This window comes from Asparagus officinalis, chromosome 9 (assembly GCF_001876935.1).
Source record: "Asparagus officinalis chromosome 9, Aspof.V1, whole genome shotgun sequence".
NCBI lineage: Eukaryota > Viridiplantae > Streptophyta > Magnoliopsida > Asparagales > Asparagaceae > Asparagus > Asparagus officinalis.
The window spans coordinates 35,892,190-35,900,479 of record NC_033802.1 but is presented as its reverse complement, the minus strand read 5'-3'; positions in this window follow the sequence as shown (position 1 = coordinate 35,900,479).

Here is an 8,290-nt window from a genome sequence, read left to right as displayed (position 1 = left end):
TACAAACTCTTGCAAGGAGACAACTACTTCCATCCATGCAAGGTACAACACTATCCCACTGTGATTACTGCTTGATTAGGAAACAACATCGGGTAGATTTTGTTAAAAATTATAACAAAAGGAAAACTGGTATAGTAGACTTAGCCTATTCAGATGCATGCGGACCTATAAATGAAAAAACTTTTAGTGATGTCTCATACTTTGTGACCTTCATAGATGATGCATCTAGAAAGGTGTGGGTGTATGTCATAAAAACCAAAGATCAAGTCTTTGAAGTTTTTAAAAACTTTCATGCTAAAGTTGAAAGAGAAATCAGAAAGCTCTTGAAGTGTATTCATACTGATAATGGTGGTGAGTATACTTCAAGGATGTTTGAAGACTATTGTTCTTTTTATGGCATTAGACACCAAAAGAGTGTTCCACACACACCACAATTGTTTGTGGAAAAATTTGTAATAAGAAAATGATGACAGAATTGTATCTGATTTTATTCTCTCAACTCTCGATTACAATTTGAATTCCTGATTATAAAAGAGAAGAGAATTGATCTGAATCCTCTGCTTTATTTAAATCTGGATTCTTTACGGTGGCGATGGAGTGCTTCCTTCGAATGCTCGCGTCGAACTTTCTCTCCGTTGACGATCCGCACGTCTTGATTCACTGGAACGGTATCTCCTCCTCACGATTTGATACTGTGGAGAACTTGCAAAGCAAGTTTTAGAACTCTTGATGAGTTGATTGATCTTAACCATAATTGGTTAACAAGCCAAGGATCTCTTCTTTGCTGCCCAAGAGCAGGATGAAAGTTCTCGGATGAAAGATCCAACCCTAGAACTAAGCTGATTTCTTAGTTATTTATAAGGGATTAATAGGTGTAACCGCCCCCTTAATTCGCTCCTAAGTGGGGCTAATGGGATATAACCGCCCCTTAAATCACTCCTGATTGGAGTTGTGATCCCCTCAGATCGTGGAAAACGGTTTTGAAACTGTTCAGCTCGTGTTTGAACGAGTCAAACACAAAATCCGTGTTCTGGCATAGATTCTGCGTTCAAACGCAGTGTCTGGGAGCTCGAACGCCGTGTCTGAAAGCTCGGACGCAGCAATTGGAAGCTGCGTTGGCAGTGTTAGAAGCTGCGTTGGCAGCGTTAGCAGCTGGATTTGAGCTGCGTTTGCAGCGATTTGGAAGCTGCGTTGGTAGTGTTGGAAGCTGTGTTGGCAGCCTTAGCAGCTGGATTGGAGCTGCGTTTGCAGCGATTTGGAAGCTGCGTTGGCAGTGTTGGAAGCTGCGTTGGCAGCGTTAGCAGCTGGATTGGAGATGTGTTTGCAGCAATTTGGAAGCTGTCTTTGCAGCGTTTGGAGCTGAATGTGAGCTGCGTTTGTAGCCAGGTTTGACCTGCGTCCGCAGTCGGATTGGTGTTGCGTCTTGATGATGGTACGCAGGGAGGACTTCCACGTCTTGGTTTGAAGAGACCATCGATTTGTAGTCTCTTTCTGTCAGAGCGTTGCAAAGATCGTCGTTTTGTAATCTTTGTTTTAGCTCTTTGATATGTAAGAGTCGTGAGATTGTAACTCCCGATGTTGATTGTGAAGGTTGTTGATTAGAGCTTTCATCAGTTGTTATGAAGATCGTCAAATTGTAACCTTCATCGATCTACGTGAAAGTCTTCAAATTGTAGCCTGCTGGAAGTCGTCAGATTGTAACTTCTATCATTAGTGTTTGATGGGGAATCAGCTATCTATTGTAATTTTTAGACAGCCTACAACAATACAATGGGATTGCAGAAAGGATGAACCGCATAATTATGGAAAGGATAAGGAGTATGCTATCCTTAGCTAAATTACCAAAAATATTTTGGGAACAAGTAGTGTGAACAGCCTACTACTTGGTTAACATGTCCCCCTCAGTTTCTTTGGATGGAAATATTCCTGAAAAAGTTTGGAGTGGAAAGAATATTTCATATTCTCACTTGTGGGTGTTCGGGTGCAAGGCATTTGTACATGTACCTAAGGAGAAAAGAACAAAGCTTGATGATAAAGCTATTCCATGCATCTTCCTATGATATGGAAATAATGAATTTGGGTATAGGTTGTGGGATCCTAAAAATAAAAAAATTGTGAGGAGCAGGGATGTTGTTTTTTGTGAAGATAAAACACTTGCTGATTTTGAAAAAGAAGAGGAGCCATAAAACACCCATATCATCCCAGATCTAATCTCTACACCAGTTATTTTTCCTTCTCCCATGCTTGAAAATAATGATTTTCAAGATGCGCAGGAAGAAGAAGAAATTGCAGGTTCCCCAGGTTTTGATAAGGGGGAGCATGAACATGCAGAGCCACCATATATGGATCAGTCACAAGTACCTCAGTTGAGATGGTCAGAGAGAGAACGACAACCCTCAACTAGATACCCTACTTTAGAGTATACTATGGTAATAGATGCAGGTGAACCGAAAAGTTTCCATGAAGCACAAGTTCATGATGATCGTGCAAAGTGGAAGAAAGCTATGCATGAGGAGATGGATTCTTTGCATAAGAATCACACTTATGACTTGGTAGAGCTACCTAAGAACAAAAAAGCCTTGAAGAACAAATGGGTGTTCAAAATCAAGAATGAAGGAAATGGCCAAGTCAAGTTCAAAGCTCGCCTCGTGGTAAAAGGTTTCAGTCAGAAGCAAGGTGTTGACTATGAAGAAATTTTTTCTCCTGTTGTAAAGATGTCTTCTATTCGAGTTATTCTTGGTCTTGCTGCTTCTTAAGACCTTAAAGTTGAGCAGTTAGATGTGAAGACGGCATTCCTATTCGGGTTATTCTTGGTCTTGCTGCTTCTCAAGACCTTGAAGTTGAGCAGTTAGATGTGAAGACAACATTCCTCCATGGTGATTTGGCAGAAGAAATCTATATGGAGCAGCCAGAGGGTTTCAAGGTAAAGGGCAAAAAGCACTTGGTTTGTAAATTGAAGAAGAGCTTGTACGGACTCAAGCAGGCACTGCGACAATAGTATAAAATGTTTGATTCTTTTATGCTTGACCATGGGTACAAAAGAACATCTGTAGATCATTGTGTTTATGTCCAAAAGTTCTCGGATGATGATTTCATTATTCTCTCTCTATATGTTGATGATATGCTTGTTGTTGGAAAAGATAGGTCTAAAATTGATAGGTTGAAGAAAGAGCTGAGCAAGTCTTTTGACATGAAGGACTTAGGAGCAGCACAACATATATTGGGAATGAAGATTTATCGAGACAGAGGTACAAGAAATTTGTGGCTATCACAAGAAAGATACATTGAACGTGTTCTGGAGAGGTTCAATATGTTGAACTCTAAGCCAGTCAGCACACCGCTAGCAACTCATTTTAAGCTAAGTACGCAACAAAACCCTTCAAGTGAGAAGGAGAAGGAGGAGATGAAGAGCATTCCATTTGCCTCGTGATGTACTCTTGTGGCTATCACAAGAAAGATACATTGAACGTGTTCTGGAGAGGTTCAATATGTTGAACTCTAAGCCAGTCAGCACACCGCTAGCAGCTCATTTTAAGCTAAGTACACAACAAAGCCCTTCAAGTGAGAAGGAGAAAGAGGAGATGAAGAGCATTCCATTTTAAGTTTGATGTACTCCATGGTTCAGTTGGAGTGGTAAGTCGTTATCTTGCTAATCCTGGTAAAGAACATTAGGAAGTAGTAAAGTGGATCCTAATATATCTTAGAAGAACCTCTAAATATTCTTTATGTTTTGGAGATGGAAAACCTATCTTAGAAGGCTACACTGATTCTGATATGGTAGGTGACTTGAACAAAAGAAAGTCCACATATGGATACTTATTTACCTTTGCAGGGGGAGCCGTATCATGGCAATCAAAGCTGCAAAAGTGTATCGTTCTATCCACCAAAGAAGCCGAGTATATCGCTGCTACAAAAGCCAGCAAGGAGCTCTTGCGGATGAAGAATTTTCTGAAGGAGCTATCTCTCAAGCAAGAGAAGTACACTCTATATTATGACAGCCAGAGTGCCATTGACTTGAGTAAAAATGCTACCTATCACTCAAGGACAAAACATATCGACGTACGCTTTCATTGGATACGTAATGCTTTGGAGAATTGTCTTTTACACATTAAGAAGATTGATACAAGCCAAAATCCATTTAACATGATGACGAAGCATCTACCAAAAGAGAAGCATGACTTTTGCCGAAGAAAGGCAGGTATGACTACTGTTTGAACTTTCTCCTCATGAGGATGGAGGGGGAGATTGATGGGAATCGGGGTACATCCCCATGATGAATTAATATGGATTTAATCCATGGAGACTTTGTGGTTGACTACATGCATGCATTGATAGATTGTCTTTCCCCATGCATTGCGAAAAGGAAGGGTTAGTCTTTGGACTTCCCCATACAATGAATGCGGTGTACCCAAGAGGCATATCCTCCCTATAAATAGAGGGGAGATGGTGAAGGTTGAATGCAAGAAGCAAGAAGAAGAACCACATACAAATCTGTAATCTTCAAGTGAGTTTGAAAGAAAGTTGTAATCCTCAAGTGAGTTTTGAGAGAAAGTGATCCTCAAGTTAAGTTATACCAACTTGAGAGAAGATCCTTTGTAAGCTTTCATTTGATTATAGTGGAAACGGTGAAGAAGGGGCGGGTGAGGACGTAGGCTCAATTTGAGCTGAACCTCGGTAAATCTTGTGTTGGCAATCTCTCTATTTCTCTGTTTTTTCTCTTCTATTTTTTGTTCTCATCTCATCACAAAGACGGGAAAGGTCTTATTGTATTGTTAATTTCCCAACAAATCATACAACGAAAAGGAAATGTCACATCTACCGTCTGGATAATCATTAGGTTTGGATATCAAAAATTGAATCCTAAAACCAGATTAAAAAAACCCAATAATATGTGCAAAATGTTTTATATAACATTGTCTGCAATGTGTAAAACTAAATCATAAATACTAACAGTAACACTATTCTAAAAAATACTACTTTCATTGAGCGAACATCCAAAAAAAATCTAATAAATACCATCAATATCTACACACACAGTTATTTACATATATACTAAATGCATTAGGTTAGTATTGTAGCTACTGTGAAAATAAATAGTAACTTTTCTGTAAATATCTTTTTGTGAAAATAAATTTAACCGAAGTGTGTCGAGGTTGGTTAAAGCCTACAAAAGTAACTCAAGGATTATAGGTTCGAATCTCTGCACCACCATTTTTTAAATTAAGGTTATTATTTAGTACTAGTCCATCTAATCTTCAATAATCATATGAACCCCTCAAATCTCAATAATTGCTGAATTCTCAATAATTGCATATTAGCCCCTCAAATTCTAAGGTCATTGTAATTTGGTACCTCAATGATGAAAATACCCTCATCTAATATATTTTTTAATAGTGTAATTTGCAATTTAGCATTTTTGGAGGTCATTTTTACATAGCGTTGTTTAGATATTTGTCCCTCAAATCTTCAATAATTTCATAGTAGTATCTCAATCTAAATAATTGCTCAATACTCCATTAAATCCTAGACTTATTGCAAATTTACCCTTGATGTCCAAATACCATTATCTAATGTTTTTAAAGAGTTGTTTGCAATTTGGCACTCTAAAGTTTACACTATTTTAAAACTTTGATAGCAATAAGTTTATTTGCACTATGATACCCCAAAAATTACTCCTTATTTTTTGACACATTGCTACTCTAACATTTCTACATTATTTAACTTTCATACAGATTCTATTTTTTACTACCCTAATGTTTTAACATTTTTTTAACTCTAATACCCTAAAGTTTAAGAAATTGTTTAATGTATCTAAGTGTCAACAAAATTTTGGGTATGAAAGTTAACAAGATAGAAACTTATGTCAGTAAGAGTCACCGATAGTTCAGGATTGTCTTCATTGTGTACTTCCAGTTGATGCCTTTGCATAAATGAAAGTGAGTAGTAAAGAGAATATTAAAAAAATCTAGTCTAGTTTAATAACGTAAGTGTTCGCTGTGAAAATTGCCTTCATTGAATTCATTGTTATCTCAAGTAATTGCTTTTTGGTTACAAAAGATCCGGTCTTTTTTCGATCCGGTTACAACGAAATCAAAGAAAAAGAAAAAGGTTACAACATTCCTTCCGAACGAATCACGAGCTCCTGTTTTGCGGCCGCTCGCTTGTGTGGGTTCTTTGCCAACGCCGGGGTTAATCCGTGGACCACCGCGCGATCTAGATCCGGTCGGATCTACACGATTTGACGGGTATTATTCCGCAAAGGAAATAATACCCGGGGGGGATTAATTCACCAAGGAAATAATCGCCCTTAGTTCTCGGGATCAAAGGCCAAGCTTTGATCCGGAGTATGATCTCGTGTAGATCTCAGATCTGATCTTTCTCTCTCTCGAACTCCTGCCTTTTGTGACGTGGATGCTCGCCGAGAACCAGATCTGAATGCTCAAGTCTTCAAGCCTTTAAAGCTCTAAGCTCAATTCTCAATTCGGCAGAGTTTCGACTCTCAAAGTTCCAACCTTTGAAAAATGAACCAAGGGGGCCTATTTATAGGCTCTCTGAACTGTGCCCGCGCACAGATCTGGGTCGGCCACCTATGGGTAGCCGGCACTGGGCCGAGCCCCCTTAGGCGTGGCTTTTCCGTCATTTTCCGTTTTCGGCTTGATTCCTCACGCGAATGGATGTATTCCGTTGCTTGCGTGCGATTCGTTAACCTCGTCGCCTCGTTGGTTCATCGGTTTGTGCCGAGCTGTGCTAAGGGACCTATAAACAATTTTATACGCCTACAGATACTCCCTCCAAAGTATTTCAGCCTCGTTCTTTTATAGAAGAGTCTGGAATACTTTGGATATAATTGTCCCAACCTTCAGTCGGTGTAACGGGACCTTGGAATGGCTTCTGTTCTTGATTCCTTCAATCCTCCAGGCTATTCGGTGCTTTGTCGAATGTCTGTAAGAGTTCTGGTGCTGCATTTATTGTCTGACCGTTGTCAGAATTTTAAACTTGAAGTCGATTCCTGATTTTCTAATCTTTAGCTGACCATCGATTGTTGGTTGAGTCTTTATTTGCGACGCGTTGTCTGGCATAGTATTGTTGAGTTATCCTTAAGAATATTTATAAAAATATTCTCCAGGAACTTCTCAACCAAAAATAAGGAACAGTTTATACTCATATACCTTATTGGAGTGATTTTTGTGCCCGAATGAGTTGAACCGGCTTGATAATGAGCCAAAAAAAAGGCAGTAACTATGCTCAAAAAATTTTCTGATCGTTCCGAATATGTGGGAGAGGCAAGAATAAACCAAGGACCGAACCCTCGGTCGATTTGAAGTTGTTTCGATGCTCAATCCAGCTTCAATTTGAATTCTGGTTCAAACCAGGTCTGGTCCGGTTCAACTTGGTTTGGTCCGGTTCAACTAAGCTTGGTTCAACATTATAAAAAGAGATCTTTTTCTCCTCATTAGGGCCGCCCCCCCTCTCTCCTCTATCTTTGGATTTCTCTTCCCTCGAGCATCCATTCTCCCTCAAAACTTCATAGTTGCATTAGATCTAGTCTTCCTTTGGATCTTTGATTGAGAAATCCCACAAAACTTCCATATTTAGAATTTCTCTCAGGCCCCTCGAGCGCGTGGTCCGAGCCTCTTTCAAGATCTGGTTTTTATTGGATCCACGAGCTTTTCCTTGTTCGCTGTGAAAATTGCCTTCATTGAATTCATTGTTATCTCAAGTAATTGCTTTTTGGTTACAAAAGATCCGGTCTTTTTTAGATCCGGTTACAACGAATTCAAAGAAAAAGAAAAAGGTTACAACTTTCCTTCCGAACGAATCACGAGCTCCTGTTTTGCGGTCGCTCGCTTGTGTGGGTTCTTTGCCAACGCCGGGGTTAATCCGTGGACCACCGCGAGATCTAGATCCGTTCGGATCTATACGATTTGATGGGTATTATTCCGCAAAGGAAATAATAGCCGGGGGGGATTAATTCACCAAGGAAATAATCGCCCTTAGTTCTCGGGATCAAAGGCCAAGCTTTGATCCGGAGTATGATCTCGTGTAGATCTCAGATCTGATCTTTCTCTCTCTCAAACTCCTGCCTTTTGTGATGTGGATGCTCGCCGAGAACCAGATCTGAATGCTCAAGTCTTCAAGCCTTTAAAGCTCCAAGCTCAATTCTCAATTCGGCAGAGTTTCGGCTCTCAAAGTTCCAACATTTGAAAAATGAACCAATGGGGCCTATTTATAGGCTCTCTGAACTGTGCCCGCGCACAGATCTGGGTCGGCCACCTATGGGTGGCCGGCA